General features: G+C 42.9%; 1 protein-coding gene across 8 annotated transcripts in view; it reads left to right on the forward strand.

Moving 5' to 3' along the window:
• Nucleotides 1-18,289, forward strand: part of LOC141100498 (uncharacterized) — a 300,902-nt gene that overhangs the window by 95,644 nt on the left and 186,969 nt on the right. The gene's annotated exons all lie outside the window — the stretch shown is intronic.

Here is an 18,289-nt window from a genome sequence, read left to right on the forward strand (position 1 = left end):
CCCATAGATTTCTACATTTTCCAGTTGCAATGGATATTGTTTATGCAGTTCTTATGACAGATCTCATTAAGAAGGTGCAGCAGCGCTATATTAGTTTTTTACTAAGTAGTTTTTTATGATCTAAAGAGACGTATGGTGTTGTGCTTCAGTTAGTAATTTTGGGGCACCTTTTAACCCCTTAGTGACCTAACCAATTTTTTTTTAATCACCAAGCCAATTTTTACAATTCTGACCACTACCACTTTCTGAGCTTATAGCTCTGGAACGCATCAATGTATCCCACTGATTCTGAGTATCTTTTTTTGTGACATATTGTACTTCATGTTAGTGGTAAAATTTACTCGATAAGACTTGCATTTATTTATGAAAAAATGGAAATTTGGCAAAAAATTTGAAAATTTTGCAATTTTCAAGCTATTCATTTTTGTGCCCATCAGAGAGTCATGTCAAACAAAATAGTTAATACATAACATTTCCCACTTTATATCAGCACAATTCTGGAAACAACATATTTTTTTTGTTAGGAAGTTATAAGGGTTAAAAGTTGAACAGCGATTTCTCATTTTTCCAACAAAATTTACAAAACCATTTTTTTAAGGACCACATCACATTTGAAGTGACTTTGACGGGTCAATATGACAGAAAATACCCAAAAGTGACACCATTCTTAAAACTGCACCCCTCAAGGTGCTTCACAAGAACTAAAGCAATGTGGAAGTAAAAAATTACCATTTAACTTTTTTTCACAAAAAATTTACTTTTGACCCAAACTTTTTTATTTTCACAAGGGTATCAAGAGAAAATGGACCACAAACTTTGTTATGCAATTTCTCCTGAGTACACCGATACCCCATATGTGGGAGAAATCCACTGTTGGGAGCATGGCAGAGCCCAGAAGGGAGAGAGCACCTTTTGATTTTTTGAGCGCAAAATTGGCTGAAATTGATGGAGGGCACCATGTTGCATTTGGAGACCCCCTGATGTGCCTAAACAGGGGAACCCCCTAATTCTAACTCCAACTCTAACACAGCCATAAGCACAACCCTAATCCCTAACCCCAACACAACCCTAGCCCCTAACACATCCATGTGCCCAACCCAACTCTAACCCCAACACAACCCTAACTCCTAACACATGCCTAACTCCTAGCAAAACCCTAACCCCATCTGTAACCCCAACCCTAACCCTAACTGCAAAGAATGGAAAAAATAATACATTTTTTTATTGTATTATTTTTATCTAACTAAGGCTGTGACAAAAGGGGGGTTGATTTACTTTTTTTTTTATTTCCATCACTGTGATAGGGTCTATCACAGTGATCAAAATGATCCAATAGGAAAAATGTATTGTTGCCAGGTACCACCATTTTCTTCCAGGAAGATGATGTGGAGGGCCAGGGGATGGAGCAGGAGGATCCAGAATGGCGGAGGTACTGGGTGGGGGACACGGGGGACCCCATTTCTCTCTCCTTTGGTATGCGAGATCATATCAGAGAAGATAGAAATGAATGGAAAATCTGACTTTTTTTTGTGATCGCCATTATTTAGTGAATAACAGCGATCACGTGACAGGGAACGGTAAAAACCAGGGATAGTTGAGACCCTGGAGATTTTCTGACGCTGGGGGGTGTTATACACTTATTTCTCAGCGCCTTTAAAAAGTGTCACTGAGGAATAAGTACCCTTAAAAGGTGTATTGGCAGTCATTAAGGGGTTAATGTAGCTTTTTCCAGAAAGTGCAACTTGATGAGGGTTTGACCGCTTTCACCTACAGTGATCCTGAGAAGAGGTCTCGGCAACCGGAGAACAGGGCTTTCGAATGGAGAGGAGTTGAGAGTGCTCGATGTGTTCTCCAGTTATGTTCAATAGGACTGCCAGAAGACATTGAGCATTCGATGTCTCGAGCTGAGCATTTTAATCAATGTTCTTTGGAACTGCTGCTGCAATCAAGATAGGGCTCTGCAGAACCACATTTTGGGGATAGGTAAGAGTCCTAGTGGTCAGAACCCCAGCAATCACCAAGCTCTTCCCTATCTATAGGACATTACTTACGATATTGGGAAAACCTGTTTAAGTACACAACCACGTCTTGATTGGTTAAGAAGAGACATCATGTGGTGTGGCATTTGTGGGGACTGGAGTACATTTTCTACAAATTTTGCAACTTTTCAAAATGTCATATGAAAAATTAGGCAAAACCATCTGGAAACCCTAAACTTCATCCATAATGGTGAACAAAAAAAAAGAAAGAAGAAAGCATGAACATATAAAGATTTGATTTTATGGAAAGATGAAAAAGGCGCAAATAAAATAGGCTGCAAAACACTAAAAATTCAACAAAAATAGTCAGTAGTGATTCATTACTTAAATCTTTACCATTTCAAATTTAAACAGTAACCTTTTTTTCTTTCAACTGCATAACGCAACAGCACATATGAAAAAAATTGACTTTCTAATATATCATAGAGAAATTTGCTTCTTTCACCTACTGGATTGATCTTTCAGTTCATAAGTAAAATCTGTTTTCAGTGAAAACTGATTTTCCTATTACTGACTTTGGAGATGCCAGTTGCTGCTTTTAAAATTCTATATAGAAGTGATGGCGAGCGAGGAGCTAGAGGCGGACACAGACATTCTGCTGCAAGTTCACATGAAACTAGTCACAGAATTTTATTGTTTCGTGATGTTGGTCTACTAGGCATTGCTCCCACCTAGCCAGATTCCTACTCCACACTGATGAGGGGCAACACCCCGAAACAGCTGTCTGTGGATGAATACCTGGCCTTGGTATTTCCCTTGTCATATCTGTAAACTCGTAAAGAGCTGGATATTGACCTAAAGGGCCACTTAATGTGGTGGTAATGGTGGTTTCCGAAAGGAGCCACCCCTTGGCTGGGTCCTTCACTGGAGGAAGATCTGGCTAGTCCCGTGTTTGAGACTCTTAAATGAGGCTCCACGGACTTTATTTGCATATTCGTATTTCCCAGGGAACATTGCACCTAGGATTTCATTGATTGCACGCCTTTGCCGGCTGCCGCAGTGTTTTCTTTGACTGGTCTCCCTGAGGTCAGTGATTGTTTCGTGATGTTGACAGAATTTTGTAAGCACCAACTGCCATCTATCTCATTAATGGAAAAATTTGTATTCCTTGAAGAGAGATTTTACCCATGCATTGATCATTTTGAGAATAAATTATCAGTCTAGGAGGAGAAATAAGTAGATTATTCTGATAAGATATAATACAAAGTGTCTAATTTTTACATGTATTATTGATTTCTGAAACAAATTAAAACTACAGTTACTCTCTAATTTCTAAGCAGGTACTTAAAGAGGTGGTCTGATACCTAAAATGTCCTTTCTAAATATGTATTTTTACACCCAAAGAACTTTATTCTACACTTGTCCCTATCCTAAATTTGTTTCTTATCTTCTCTTCCATTGACATTTAGCTTGAGAGGAGTCACAAATGAAGCGTTGTCAGGAGGCTGGAGCTTCAGTCACTTGCTGAGGCGTCTATCACCCCTTTTTGAACAGGACTTAATCAGGGGCGGTTCTGCAAATACTTACTACAGTTTCTTTCATTGCCGCCCTCTGAAAATGTCCTGGATATATTGCACTCTGCTTCTGTCCCCACTGATATATGGCACTCTGCTTCTGTCCCCACTGATATATGGCACTCTGCTTCTGTCCCTGCTGATATATGGCACTCTGCTTCTGTCCCTGCTGATATATGGCACTCTGCTTCTGTCTCAGTTGATATATGGCACTCTGCTTCTGTCCCCGCTGATATATGGTACTCTGCTTCTGTCCCCGCTGATATATGGCACACTGCTTCTGTCCCCGCTGATATATGGCACTCTGCTTCTGTCCCCGCTGATATATGGTACTCTGCTTCTGTCCCCGCTGATATATGGCACTCTGCTTCTGTCCCCGCCGATATATGGCACTCTGCTTCTGTCCCCGCCGATATATGGCACTCTGCTTCTGTCCCCGCCGATATATGGCACTCTGCTTCTGTCCCCGCCGATACATGGCACCCTGCTTCTGTCCCCGCTGATATATGGCACTTTGCTTCTGTCCCCGCTGATATATGGCACTCTGCTTCTGTCCCCGCTGATATATGGCACTCTGCTTCTGTCCCCGCTGATATATGGCACTTTGCTTCTGTCCCCGCTGATATATGGCACTCTGCTTCTGTCCCCGCTGATATATGGCACTCTGCTTCTGTCCCCGATGATATATGGCACTCTGCTTCTGTCCCCGATGATATATGGCACTCTGCTCCTGTCTCCGCTGATATATCGCACTCTGCTCCTGTCCCTGCTGATATATGGCACTCTGCTTCTGTCCCGCTGATATATGGCACTCTGCTTCTGTCTCCGCTGATATATGGCACTCTGCTTCTGTCCCCGCTGATATATGGTACTCTGCTTCTGTCCCCGCTGATATATGGCACTCTGCTTCTGTCCCCTCTGATATATGGCACTCTGTTTCTGTCCCCGCTGATATATGGCACTCTGCTTCTGTCCCCGCTGTTATATGGCACTCTGCTTCTGTCCCCGCTGATATATGGCACTCTGCTTCTGTCCTCGCTAATATATGGCACTCTGCTTCTGTCCCCGCTGATATATGGCACTCTGCTTCTGTCCCCGCTGATATATGGCACTCTGCTTCTGTCCCCGCTGATATATGGCAATCTGCTTCTGTCCCCGCTGATATATGGCACTCTGCTCCTGTCTCTGCTGATACATGGCACTCTGTTTATGTACCCGCTGATATATGGCACTCTGCTTCTGTCCCCGCTGATATATGGCACTTTGCTTCTGTCGCCGCTGATACATGGCACCCTGCTTCTGTCCCCGCTGATATATGGCACTCTGCTTCTGTCCCCGCTGATATATCGCACTCTGCTTCTGTCCCCGCTGATATATCGCACTCTGCTTCTGTCCCCGCTGATACATGGCACTCTGCTTCTGTCCCCGCTGATATATGGCACTCTGCTTCTGTCCCCTCTGATATATGGCACTCTGCTTCTGTCCCTGCTGATATATGGCACTCTGCTTCTGTCCCCGCTGATATATGGCACTCTGCTTCTGTCCCCGCTGATATATGGCACTCTGCTTCTGTCCCCGCCGATACATGGCACTCTGCTTCTGTCCCCACTGATACATGGCACCCTGCTTCTGTCCCCGCTGATATATGGCACTCTGCTCCTGTCCCCGCTGATATATGGCACTCTGCTTCTGCCCCCGCTGATATATGGCACTCTGCTTCTGTCCCCGCTGATATATGGCACTCTGCTTCTGTCCCCGCTGATATATGGCACTCTGCTTCTGTCCCCGCTGATATATGGCACTCTGCTCCTGTCTCCGCTGATATATGGCACTCTGCTTCTGTCCCCTCTGATATATGGCACTCTGTTTCTGTCCCCGCTGATATATGGCACTCTGCTTCTGTCCCCGCTGTTATATGGCACTCTGCTTCTGTCCCCGCTGATATATGGCACTCTGCTTCTGTCCTCGCTGATATATGGCACTCTGCTTCTGTCCCCGCTGATATATGGCACGCTGCTTCTGTCCCCGCTGATATGACACTCTGCTTCTGTCCCCGCTGATATATGGCACTCTGCTCCTGTCTCTGCTGATACATGGCACTCTGTTTTTGTACCCGCTGATATATGGCACTCTGCTTCTGTCCCCGCTGATATATGGCACTTTGCTTCTGTCCCCGCTGATACATGGCACTCTGCTTCTGTCCCCGCTGATATATGGCACTCTGCTTCTGTCCCCGCTGATATATGGCACTCTGCTTCTGTCCCCGCTGATATATCGCACTCTGCTTCTGTCCCCGCTGATATATCGCACTCTGCTTCTGTCCCCGCTGATACATGGCACTCTGCTTCTGTCCCCGCTGATATATGGCACTCTGCTTCTGTCCCCGCTGATATATGGCACTCTGCTTCTGTCCCCTCTGATATATGGCACTCTGCTTCTGTCCCCACTGCAGCTTCTAACTGTGAAATAAGACCACATATACACACAGATGTACAAACAGCTGACGCGTTTTGGAGATTACATAGCCTTAGGGTACCGTTACACCTAGCGATGCACCAGCGATCCCGACCAGCGATATGACGCGGTCAGGATTGCTGGTGCATCGCTAGGTGGTCGCTAGTGAGCTGCCACACAGGCAGATCTCACAGCGACATCGCTGGGGACGGGGATCGCTACTTACCTGTCAGATGCGGCGATCCTGCATCCTCCCGCCCGCGTCCACGCGTCGCTCGTCGGTGCCACAGGAAGCCCAGCAGGAAGTGACCGACGAGAAACAATCCAGGAGCTTCTCGCGCGATCAGTGATAACCAGCGGGGGAGCCGGTCGGAGGTAAGTATCACATGCAGCGATATCGCTAGCAATATCGCTGCAACGTCACAAAATCGGTGACTTTACAGCGATATTGCTAGCGATATCGCAGTGTGTAACAGGGGCTTTATTCGCAGCTGTAATCTCCGAAACGAGTCTGTTTGTTGTCTTATATCATTCATTGATGAAATAAACTGGATTATTATTATAAGGAAGACTGAGTATGTTTCTTCCAAAATAAAACATCTTTGTTAAAAAAAATGGAAATAAAGTCTTTAATATTCCCTAAAGTACAGAAAGATTTAATTGGCTTATTTTAGAACTTTGTTCATGAGATGTTTGGACCAGGGGTGGGTTTAGAAAAAAATGTCTGCTTTTTCCAATAAACATTTAATTTATGTAATTTATGAACTATTTAAAGCAGTATTCTCATCTCCAAAATGGTATCCCAAAATGTAGTAGGTGTTATAATAATGTTAGCAAATACCTCCAATTAGAAATTTAGTATAGTTCTCTTGATAACCTATATCACTTGCCTCACGTGCAGGGTATTGCAGTAGCTTAGGTATCCATGGTTATGTCCACTAGCAACTAACTGTCCCTATATGAGTTGTCATAACCATGGATACATAAGATACTGCAATGGCCTGCACATGAGATTAGCAACATAGCTAATCAGAAGAACTATGCTACATTTCTAATTGGAGGTATATGCTAATATCTACTAATATTTGGATAGGATCTTGGAGATGGGAATACCCGTTTTGTTTAATGTTGCCTTAGCAGGAATTCGATACCTTCAAGTTTTACTATTTTTCACAGTATGTGAATAGTGCATCGTTTTGCTGACTGTTATTACAAGAATTGTATTGTGCATTGGCGTCACAATTTTTTTTATTGTTTCATTCTTAGTCCACAGGTAATTGTGGATTCTTTATGTGCCTTCTAAACTTCTAATATTTAGGCAAAGTGAAATAAGATTAGAAAAACAATATTAGCTATTTCTACAATGCAAATACTATGGCTGGTCTGAGATAATGCTGACATTCTGCTCTTTTTTGTTACTTCTTATTGCCATGGAAAGATTCTGTAGGTAATTTTTGTGAAAGCCGGTAATTTAATTTGGCAAATGAGTGCTAGCAGTTGAGTCTGCTTAATCATCCAGCCACAAAGGTAAAATATGCAGGCAAAGAAGTGAAGAAGTCTGAGAGTGTCTTACCATTTCCCCGGTTTAGTCATAATATGAGTGTTTGAAACCACAGGGGTTTTTTGCATTTTTCATTTTCTTTTTTTTTTTTTACTCAAATATTTGGTTAGAAAATGTAAAGGATTAAAACCAAATTGTATCACATAAAGGGCTCCTATCTTTGTGCACACAGATGACTTGGTTGAGGTATGAGATCAAAAACCTATGAAACCTCAGTTCTCTTAGAAATGAAATGTCAACGTGTTTGGTTAAGATGAGCAGTATGATTAATCCTTTACGTGAACAAGGACCGGCGTATGGTCAACTACCACATGGGCTAAGATCTGTTTTAGTTTCAGAATTCATAAGCTATGGAAAGTTCTTATGCTATAGCAGTAAAGATTAACTGAAAATAATATTATACAGGGGAAATCCACCTTAAAGGAGTTGCCCATTTTTTCTATATTTAACAAAAGTGATGAGGGCATAGTTTTATGGCACTAATATAGAAATATTACAGGTGTGAGCGCAGATCTCCTTAATTGTGTAGCACTCTTTGCTAGTTAATGCAATCCTTCTTTTCTTAATGCAGCGTTCCTATGTATAGTGTTTTTCTTTTAGTGGAGGCTGATAGACAGGTCTGGTCATATGATCCTCCATTAACTGCAAAGCTGAGAAGATGAGAATTGTACTTTTTTCTACACAGAGGACTGAGCTGGCAAATGGCAGCTGTTTCACAAGTGGTTAAGTTCAGCTCTGAACTTGTAATCCCTTACAGGGGTTGTCCATTACTCAGACAACCCTTTCTCAAGCCTCATTTTTCCCCCATGTTATGTAGTAATACTTATACTCCATGCCATTCCACCTTGGTCCTGGCTCTCCCAGGGATCGTGTAACATTATGTTATGCAATCCTTGCAACCAATCAGAACTGGATTTAACTCTCCCGATCTTTGGACGTATCACATACATTTGGAGGAAATGAGAGTGGAGCAGTTCTCACTTTCTCTGGAAGTATGTGATTTGTCCAAGGGTAGGAAGAGTGAAGCCAGTGCTGATTAGCCACAGGGATTGCGTGACATAAGAATGTTACGCGATGCCCGGGAAAACCAGCGCTGACACCACTGGGACAGGAGACATTAGGATTGAGAAAGGGTTGTCCAAGTAGTGGACAACCCCTTTAAAGTGTGAGATCCCACTCATTTAGTTGTATTCACGTTGGTGTATATTACTGGAAGGAATGATAAACTCAAGGGAAAGGAAAAAGAAAGGGAATGGGAATGGATTGTGAATAAAATTATACTTTATTACTCAATATTACTCCGTATTTAAAAGCATAGTGTGCATACATTTAAAAAAAAAAAAGTCACTGCATTTTTTACCCAGGGCATAATATTAGTGGAACCACAGTCTTGCAATATATTAATTATATGCGCAGTCCAAACATAATGTGACAGTTTAATTTTGCTGCCACTAGGGATAGTAACCAATATCCCCTCTTAGACATAATTATTGGCCACCAGATTATACACTGCTCAAAAAAATAAAGGGAACACTCAAATAACTCATCCTAGATCTGAATGAATGAACTATTCTCATTGAATACTTTGTTCTGTACAAAGTTGAATGTGCTGACAACAAAATCAAACAAAAATCATCAATGGAAATCAAATTTATTAACCAATGGAAGCCTGGAGTTGCAGTCCCATACAAAATTAAAGTGGAATGTAATGTCCTTAAAACAAGTCAAAATGATGCTCAGTATTGTGTGTGGCCTCCACGTGCCTCTCAGTATTGTGTGTGACCTCTACGTGCCTGTATGACCTCCCTACAACACCTGGGCATGCTACTGATGAGGTGGCAGATGGTCTCCTGAGGGATCTCCTTCCAGACCTGGACTAAAGCATCCGTCAACTCCTGGACAGTCTGTGGTGCAACGTGACGTTGGTGGATGGAGCGAGACATGATGTCCCAGATGTGCTCAATCGGATTCAGGTCTGGGGAACAGTCGGGCCAGTTCATAGCTTCAATGCCTTCATCTTGCAGGAACAGCTGACACACTCCAGCCACATGAGGTCTAGCATTGTCCTGCATTAGGAGGAACCCAGGGCCAACCGCACCAGCATATGGTCTCACAAGGGGTCTGAGGATCTCATCTCAGTACCTAATGGCAGTCAGGCTACCTCTGACGAGCACATGGAGGGCTGTGCGGCCCTCCAAAGAAATGTCACCCCACACCATTACTGACCCACTGCCAAACCGGACATGCTGAAGGATGTTGAATACATAGCCAGGAATGTGGATATACAAAAATACCATAATTTAATTAGGGACACTCTCTGTCCAAATAGCATATCATCAAGAAAATATGAGAGTTTAAATTCCCTCCAAAGAAAGGAAAATATCAGAAAAATACTAATAATACATTTTGTCGTCTATACAAAAAGTTCACTTTATTAAATATAAAAACAGTTCATCAAATGACAAAACATACAATTACAAAAAATATTATACAAATGTAAGAGGCAGATAATGATGCAACCGTGGTTGTGACATGGAGACATATGTAAACAAGGGACCAGAAACTCCCATGTAAAAATCAATAGTTATAATGCTAACAACAATAAGTGTCATCTATTAAATATTAATGTAAACATAAATAGAAATTTTTTTTTAAATTTTAATAGAGACACACTACCTTAAAAAGAGGGGAAGAAACATCCCAGTATAATCCATTAAGTAGTGTTAGCAAAAAAGATCATGTGTATAAACATCAAGAGTTCCCTTACCCATAATAAAGAAATGTCGCCACGTCACACAAAACACCCCGACGCGCGTTTCGCACCTCGCTTCCTCGCTGAAGGATGTTGCAGGCAGCAGATCACTCTCTACAGTGTCTCCAGACTCTGTCACATCTGTCACATGTGCTCAGTGTGAATCAGCTTTCATCTGTGAAGCGCACAGGGCACCAGTGGCAAATTTGTCAATCCTGGTGTTCTGTGGCAAATGCCAAGCGTCCTGCATGGTGTTGGGCTGTGAGCACAACCCCCATCTGTGGATGTCAGGCACTCAGACCATCCTCATGGAGTCGGTTTCTAACAGTTTGTGCAGACACATGCACATTTGTGGCCTGCTGGAGGTAATTTTTCAGGGCTCTGGCTGTGCTCCTCCTGTTCCTCCTTGCACAAAGGCGGAGGTAGTGGTCCTGCTGCTGGATTGTTGCCCTCCTACGTCCCCCTCCACGTCTCCTAGTGTACTGGCCTGTTTCCTGGTAGTGCCTCCAGCCTCTGGACACTACACTGACAGACACAGCAAACCTCCTTGCCACAGCTTGCATTGATGTGCCATCCTGGATGAGCTGCACTACCTGAGCCACTTGTGTGGGTTGTAGAGACCGTCTCATGCTACCACAAGTGTGAAAGCACAACCAAAATTCAAAAGTGACCAAAACATCAGCCAGAAAGCATTGGTACTGAGTTGTGGTCTGTGGTCCCCACCTGCAGAACCACTCCTTTATTGAGGGTGGCTTGATAATTGCCAATAATTTCCATCTGTTGTCTATTTCATTTGCACAACAGCATGTGAAATTGATTGTCCACTTAGGAAGCAACACTGATTGACAGTTTGTTTTCACAGAAATTTGATTTACTTGGAGTAAGGCTACAGTATGTGTACACGTAGTTTTTTGGGTGTGCGGATTTTGGAGAGAAAACCGCAGCTAAATTCGCAGGACAAAAGTCCTGCGGTTTATCTGCGGTTTTGCCTGCAGTTTTGCCCTGCGGTTTTACACCTCATAATGAATGAGATGTAAAACTGCAGCGTTTCTGCACCAAACAATTGACATGCTGCGGATTGTAAACCACAGCAAAACCGCGCGGAAAAATCCGCAGCATGTGCACTGCGTTTTTTTTTTTTCCATTGGAAATAAAGGTACAGTACAGCGCAGCAGAATCTGCTGCATTTCCGCAGAGCCAAAACTGCTGCGGAAACGCAGCAGATTTCACTGCGTGTGCACATACCCTTATATTCTGTTGTTTAAGTGTTCCCTTTATTTTTTTGAGCAGTGTATAATAAAAGCGGTCGAAACATAGGTTTTTATTACATAAGTCTGCTATTGTCATATAAGTGGAATTCAATCAGAACTTCAATGTAAGGCATGCAAATAAGAATTTCGATGTGCTATTATCATGCTTTCACACTTTTATTGTTGGGCGCTGAGATACTGTTTCTATATCCAGTTTTGTTCAGCGTTCCGCATCATGGTTGTGCTGAAATCGCAATATGCACTGTTCTATTACCGACACTGAACTGTACAGTATTACAAGGAACAGAACATTCATTGTGGGTGCTAAGAAACATCCAAGTGGTAGTTATATAGAAATCATGGGGTGCACATTCGCTCTGATATAGGCGCTGAACTGCAAGGTATTGATTGCAGATACCAACTGATGATAACATTCGGGTAGTAATTAATTGAGTTGTCCCTCTATATTTATCCCAAAATTATGGCAGGACATGATCTTCCCGGCGCACGTTTCGCTGGTGTTGCCAGCTTCTTCTAGGGTCAGGGTCAGCAGTTCAGACAGCCTATTTAATGCCAGCACCATGATAGACCGTTATGTCAGCCAATAAACAATATCCAAATATAACAGTGTGGCAATGTGTTTAATGTGTTTTAGATAAAAGCAGAAATCATATAATGTGTCAGTTCATAGAGAATGAAGGAAAATAGGTGTTAATAGAGCGGATAAATTATTCTATCTTAAAGGAAGGTCACAGCATAGGTGTTGCTAACATATTGGAATAGACATTATATTAAGGGTCATAGGTTATATATTTCATATCAGGGATAAAATCATTGGCCTTCACAAGTATGACGTGTTGAATAAATTAATCCAAAATAAAGAATATCAATATTATATGTAATTAAACTATATGTTGTTTTGTATTTGTGTTTCTATCACATTAATGATTTTAAAATTTATTTTGGTGGCCTCTGCAAGTATTACATTTGGCAAATTAAAATGTCATGATTCAGACCGGGTTTTGTGTCCTGTTTTCCCTTTTTCCCAGTCTGGTCATGTCAAAAGTTAACCTTTCTCAGCCTCTTTCTGGGTTCAGGTTGGCTATTTATCACCGCTGCTTCTTGCAGGCGATGTCAGTTACAGTTGTGGCCAAAAGTATTGACACCCCTGCAATTTTGTCAGATAATACTCAGTTTCTTCCTGAAAATGGTTGCAAACACAAATTCGTTGGTATTATTATCTTCATTTAATTTGTCTTAAATGAAAAAACACAAAAAGATTTGTCCTAAAGCCAAATTGGATATAATTCCTCACCAAACATAAAAAAGAGGGTGGACAAAAGTATTTGCACTGTTCGAAAAATCATGTGATGCTTCTCTAATTTGTGTAATTAACAGCACCTGTAACTTACCTGTGGCACCTAACAGGTGTAGGCATTAACTAAATCACACTTGCAGCCAGTTGACATGGATTAAAGTTGACTAAACCTCTGTGTCCTTGTGTGTACCACATTGAGCATGGAGAAAAGAAAGTAGACCAAAGAACTGTCTGAGGACTTGAGAAACCAAATTGTCTGGAAGCATGAGCAATCTCAAGGCTACAAGTCCATCTCCAAAGACCTGAATGTTCCTGTGTCTACCGTGCGCAGTGTCATCAAGAAGTTTAAAGCCTATGGCACTGTGGCTAACCTCCCTAGATGTGGATGGAAAAGAAAAATTGACAAGAGATTTCAGCGCAAGATTGTGCGGATGTTGGATAAAGAACCTCAACTAACATCCAAACAAGTTCAAGCTGCCCTGCAGTCCGAGGGTACAGCAGTGTCAACCCGTACTATCCGTCGGCATCTGAATGAAAAGGGACTGTATGGTAGGAGACCCAGGAAGACCCCACTTCTTACCCCGAGACATAAAAAAGCCAGGCTGGAGTTTGCCAAAACTTACCTGAAAAAGCCTAAAACGTTTTGGAAGAATGTTCTCTGGTCAGATGAGACAAAAGTAGAGCTTTTTGGGCAAAGGCATCAACATAGAGTTTACAGGAGAAAAAAGAGGCATTCAAAGAAAAAAAACGGTCCCTACAGTCAAACATGGCGGAGGTTCCCTGATGTTTTGGGGTTGCTTTGCTGCCTCTGGCACTGGACTGCTTGACCGTGTGCATGGCATTATGAAATCTGAAGAATACCAACAAATTTTGCAGCATAATGTAGGGCTCAGTGTGAGAAAGCTGGGTCTCCCTCAGAGGTCATGGGTCTTCCAGCAGGACAATGACCCAAAACACACTTCAAAAAGCACTAGAAAATGGTTTGAGAGAAAGCACTGGAGACTTCTAAGGTGGCCATCAATGAGTCCAGACCTGAATCCCATAGAACACCTGTGGAGAGATCTAAAAATGGCAGTTTGGAGAAGGCACCCTGAAGAATGGTCTAAAATTGCAACCAAGTATTAGGCTGAGGGTGCCAATACTTTTGTCTGGCCCATTTTTGGAGTTTTGTGTGAAATGATCAATGTTTTGCTTTTTGCTTCATTCTCTTTTGTGTTTTTTCATTTAAGACAAATTAAATGAAGATAATAATACCAAAGAATTTGTGTTTGCAATCATTTTTCAGGAAGAAACTGAGTATTATCTGACAAAATTGCAGGGGTGTCAATACTTTTGGCCACAACTGTATAGTTTTTGCCTAGTGTTGCTGTAGCTGACTCTGATTTGTCCTGCTGCTTTTGCTGTCTGAACCCGTGTCTATGTTTTCCCCTACTCCCGTCTTGACTCAGTGTTTCCCTTTAGGGTACGTTTCCACGTACCGTTAATGCAGTGCTTTGGACGGAGAGCGGAAAACCAGCTCTGTCCAAAGCCCCGCCCCCTTCTGTACGCACGGTGATTCCGGATGTGCTCATTGAAGACATATGGAATCGTCGCAGGGTAGCCATAGAGTAGGCTGTTTACCTTGCGGAGACTGAGCGTCTCCGCAAGGTAAACCGACATGCTGCCGTCTAAAAAGACGCGCCACATGTCCGGTTTAGCGGGTATGTCACCCGCGTAATGAGACGCATAGTGGAGACCGGATTTAATAAAATCCCCTCCACTATGCAGGAACATCTGGCCACTGTGGATTAAACACTGCGGCAGGACGCAGCGTTCAATCCGCAGCTAATCCTGAATGTTTCCGCTACATGGAAACTCACCCTTAGTGTGCTGACACCCTGATTTTGACTTGGCTTGTATCCTGACCTGCTTCTGTCTTTTTGTCTTTTGGCTTATCTGCTCCTGACCATTACTGATTCCCTGGCTTGTTTCTCACCGTGAGTTTGCTTATTCCTTTACTACTGCGCTACAGTCTAGGATTTGACCCGGCTTGTTTGACTATTCTGCTGTCAACTGTGGTAGCCTCACTGCTGCACTGCAGGCCAGCTCTGTTTAGGTACAGTCCTGCTCCCACTCTACTGCTATCTAGTGGTGCCTGCAGCTACCTGCATTGTAGAAGCATGACATAAATAAGTTATCATATCCTTAGATGGTTCGTTGAACCATAGGAAACTAATGACTGTATCCAAGATCATGAATTGATTATCCCATGTCATGTATTAATAATTCTCTCACCACCATAAATTATTGATCCTTTTTTTTATTGTATTCAGCCATTAAATGGGTTATCTGTGACTTTGCTTATTTTTGACTATGTGGCTAAGAACTTACAAATCTCTACTAGCTTAAAGTGCATGGGCCACAAATTGTCAGTTTCTGCAGCTTCTAGCGATATTATGTTGACAGAGCAGATCCTTCTTTTCCAGCTGATTGAATGCCGGCTTCCCACTTCTTAACTGCAACAAGCCAGCTGACAACCAGCATAAAGTCGGCCACGACACATCATCAACAGAGCAGACTGGAAGAGGAAGAACTGCTCTGTGGACATGAGGTCAAACCAAGCAGCTGAATTACTAGCAACAGTGGTCTGTGATTGCTCTGAGTCAGCAGAGATCAGCGCTGGGCAGAACAGGCAGGTTTAGCAACTACCTGCCTGTAAGTTCCTAACCCCATAGCAAAAAATAAGCAAGGTCCAGGATAACCTGTTTAAGAATTAATTTACTGACCTTCAAAGGAATTATGCAGAATGCACATTGATACAATTTTATCATTGTGTAAAACATGTGAATTGATGATGTTAATTATTGCTTTATCAATTATGTTTTTTGCCAAATACAGTGGGGAAAATATGTATTTGATACAATGCTGATTTTGTAAGTTTTCCCACCTACAAAGAGTGGAGAGGTCTGTAATTTTTATCGTAGATACACTTCAACTGGGAGAGACAGAACGCAAAAATAAAAAAGCAGATAATCACATTGTATGATTTTTAAATAATTAAATATCATTTATTGCATAAAATAAGTATTTGATCACCTACCAACCAGCAAGAATTCTGGCTCTCACAGACCTGTTAGTTTTCTTTAAGAACCCCTCCTACTCTGAACTCATTACAGCAGCCAAAGTTCAAATTTTCATTTAGCCCATAGGGGTTAAGAGAATTCATCCTAAAAATCCACTCACTTTCTTTTTTAAAGCAGGACTAAGGCTGGTTTCACATTAGCGCTTTTTAAGCGCACGCACGGCCGGGGGTAGCTCCGCCCCCGAACCGGCTCTCTGCCCGGCGTGCCCGCCTCTTGCTTGTAGCGCCGCCTCCTAGCGCACAGCGGCACCTGCGATCGGCGCACCCTATCTTTAGCATAGGGTGCGCAGATCGTGCGCTAGTTGCGCTTTGACCTGCGCTGCGCACTTTTGACGGTGCGCCGTGCGCGCCAAAATCAAACTTTTCGGATGCTAAAGATAGGGTGCGCCGATCGCAGGTGCCGCTGTGCGCTAGGAGGCGGCGCTACAAGCAAGGGGCGGGCACGCCGGGCAGAGAGCCGGTTCGGGGGCGGAGCTACCCCCGGCCGTGCGTGCGCTTAAAAAGCGCTAATGTGAAACCAGCCTAAGTCCAGTTTACCACCTCTTATGCCCATTTTGATTTGACACAACTCCCATTCCTTCATTTCTTTACAACATTCTGTAGATTGTGTTTCATCTTGAAATGTTTGTTGTTGAGCATCTTACATGCTGTTTAAAATAGTAAGTCTTTCCATAAGCATCTTCAAAGTTTTTTTTTTATTGGGATTAGTACTTGACATGCTTCACACATTCTGCATGGAAAATTTCAGGGTCTATCTTCATATGTGAGTCCTTACATGTAAAGTGGCTACAAAGAGATTGGAAATAGATGTTGCATTTTGTTAATCATGGAGGGCCTGCGTGGCCAGCTGTTCCTTAAGATCAGGGTCTTAAGATCAGTGTTTATTTAGTATACCTAGCATCTCATTCCAATTTTTATGGTAATCTGTAATAAATCTAATATATACTTATCTTGCAATGTCTTCACATCCTGTTCCGTCCAGATGTCTCCGGATCCCAGAATTCCAAGCGTCGGAATTTCACTGGCTTCCATATTGGGACAACCAAGTGATGGGTCTCTCAATATGGAAACTGCTGGTGATACCAGCCTCAGAGCAGACAAGGGGGAGAGCACATGGGGTACACAGGTCAAAGAAGAGATGACATGAGAGGAGAAGACAGCAGATGGGGGAAGGAGAAAGCGCACAGTGGTGAGAGAGACAGAGCACAGGGGGGAGACAGCTCAAACGGGACAGCACATGAGTGGAGAACACAGCACAGGAAGGACAGCAGACAAGGGGAATAGCACATGGGGTAGACAGGTCAAAGAACACCGCATAGACTGGAGACGTCAGCACATGGGGAGAGAGTGGATAGGTGAGTGAGCACATGGGGTGAGAGATTCTCAACACTGCAAAGCCTGCCCCCATTGTGACATTACCGCCCTCCCAATGCGATAGCATCAGGCCTCCATCTAGTATTATCATAAATATCCTTATTTTTCAGTTTTAAATTCAGAAGATCGTATCTATTTGATCTTAGGGCAAGATTCTGGCCTTACTGTAATGACATTCTTTCTATTTGCAATCAGACATTTTATATATAATCTATTTTAATCCACAATAATTTTGTTTATGGCTTTGGTTCACATATATATACATATATATACACTCACTGGCCACTTTATTAGGTACACCATGCTAGTAAGGGGTTGGACCCCCTTTTGCCTTCAGAACCGCCTCAATTCTTCGTGGCAGAGATTCAACAAGGTGCTGGAAGCATTCCTCAGAGATTTTGGACCATATTGACATGATGGCATCACACAGTTGGCGCAGATTTGTCGGCTGCACATCCCTGATGCGAATCTCCCGTTCCACCACATCCCAAAGATGCTCTATTGGATTGAGATCTGGTGACTGAGGAGGCCATTTGAGTACAGTAAACTCATTGTCATGTTCAAGAAACCAATCTGAGATGATTCGAGCTTTATGACATGGCGCATTATCCTGCTGAAAGTAGCCATCAGATGTTGGGTACATTGTGGTCATAAAGGGATGGACATGGTCAGCAACAATACTCAGGTAGGCTGTGGCGTTGCAACGATGCTCAATTGGTACCAAGGGGCCCAAAGAGTGCCCAGAAAAAATTCCCCACACCATGACACCACCACCACCAGCCTGAACCGTTGATACAAGGCAGGATGGATCCATGCTTTCATGTTGTTTACGCCAAATTCTGACCCTACCATCCGAATGTCGCAGCAGAAATCGAGACTCATCAGACCAGGCAACGTTTTTCCAAT

The sequence above is a fragment of the Dendrobates tinctorius genome, unplaced genomic scaffold (genome assembly GCF_039654945.1).
Source record: "Dendrobates tinctorius isolate UK_male_01 unplaced genomic scaffold, ASM3965494v1 ptg000105l, whole genome shotgun sequence".
NCBI classification, from domain to species: domain Eukaryota; kingdom Metazoa; phylum Chordata; class Amphibia; order Anura; family Dendrobatidae; genus Dendrobates; species Dendrobates tinctorius.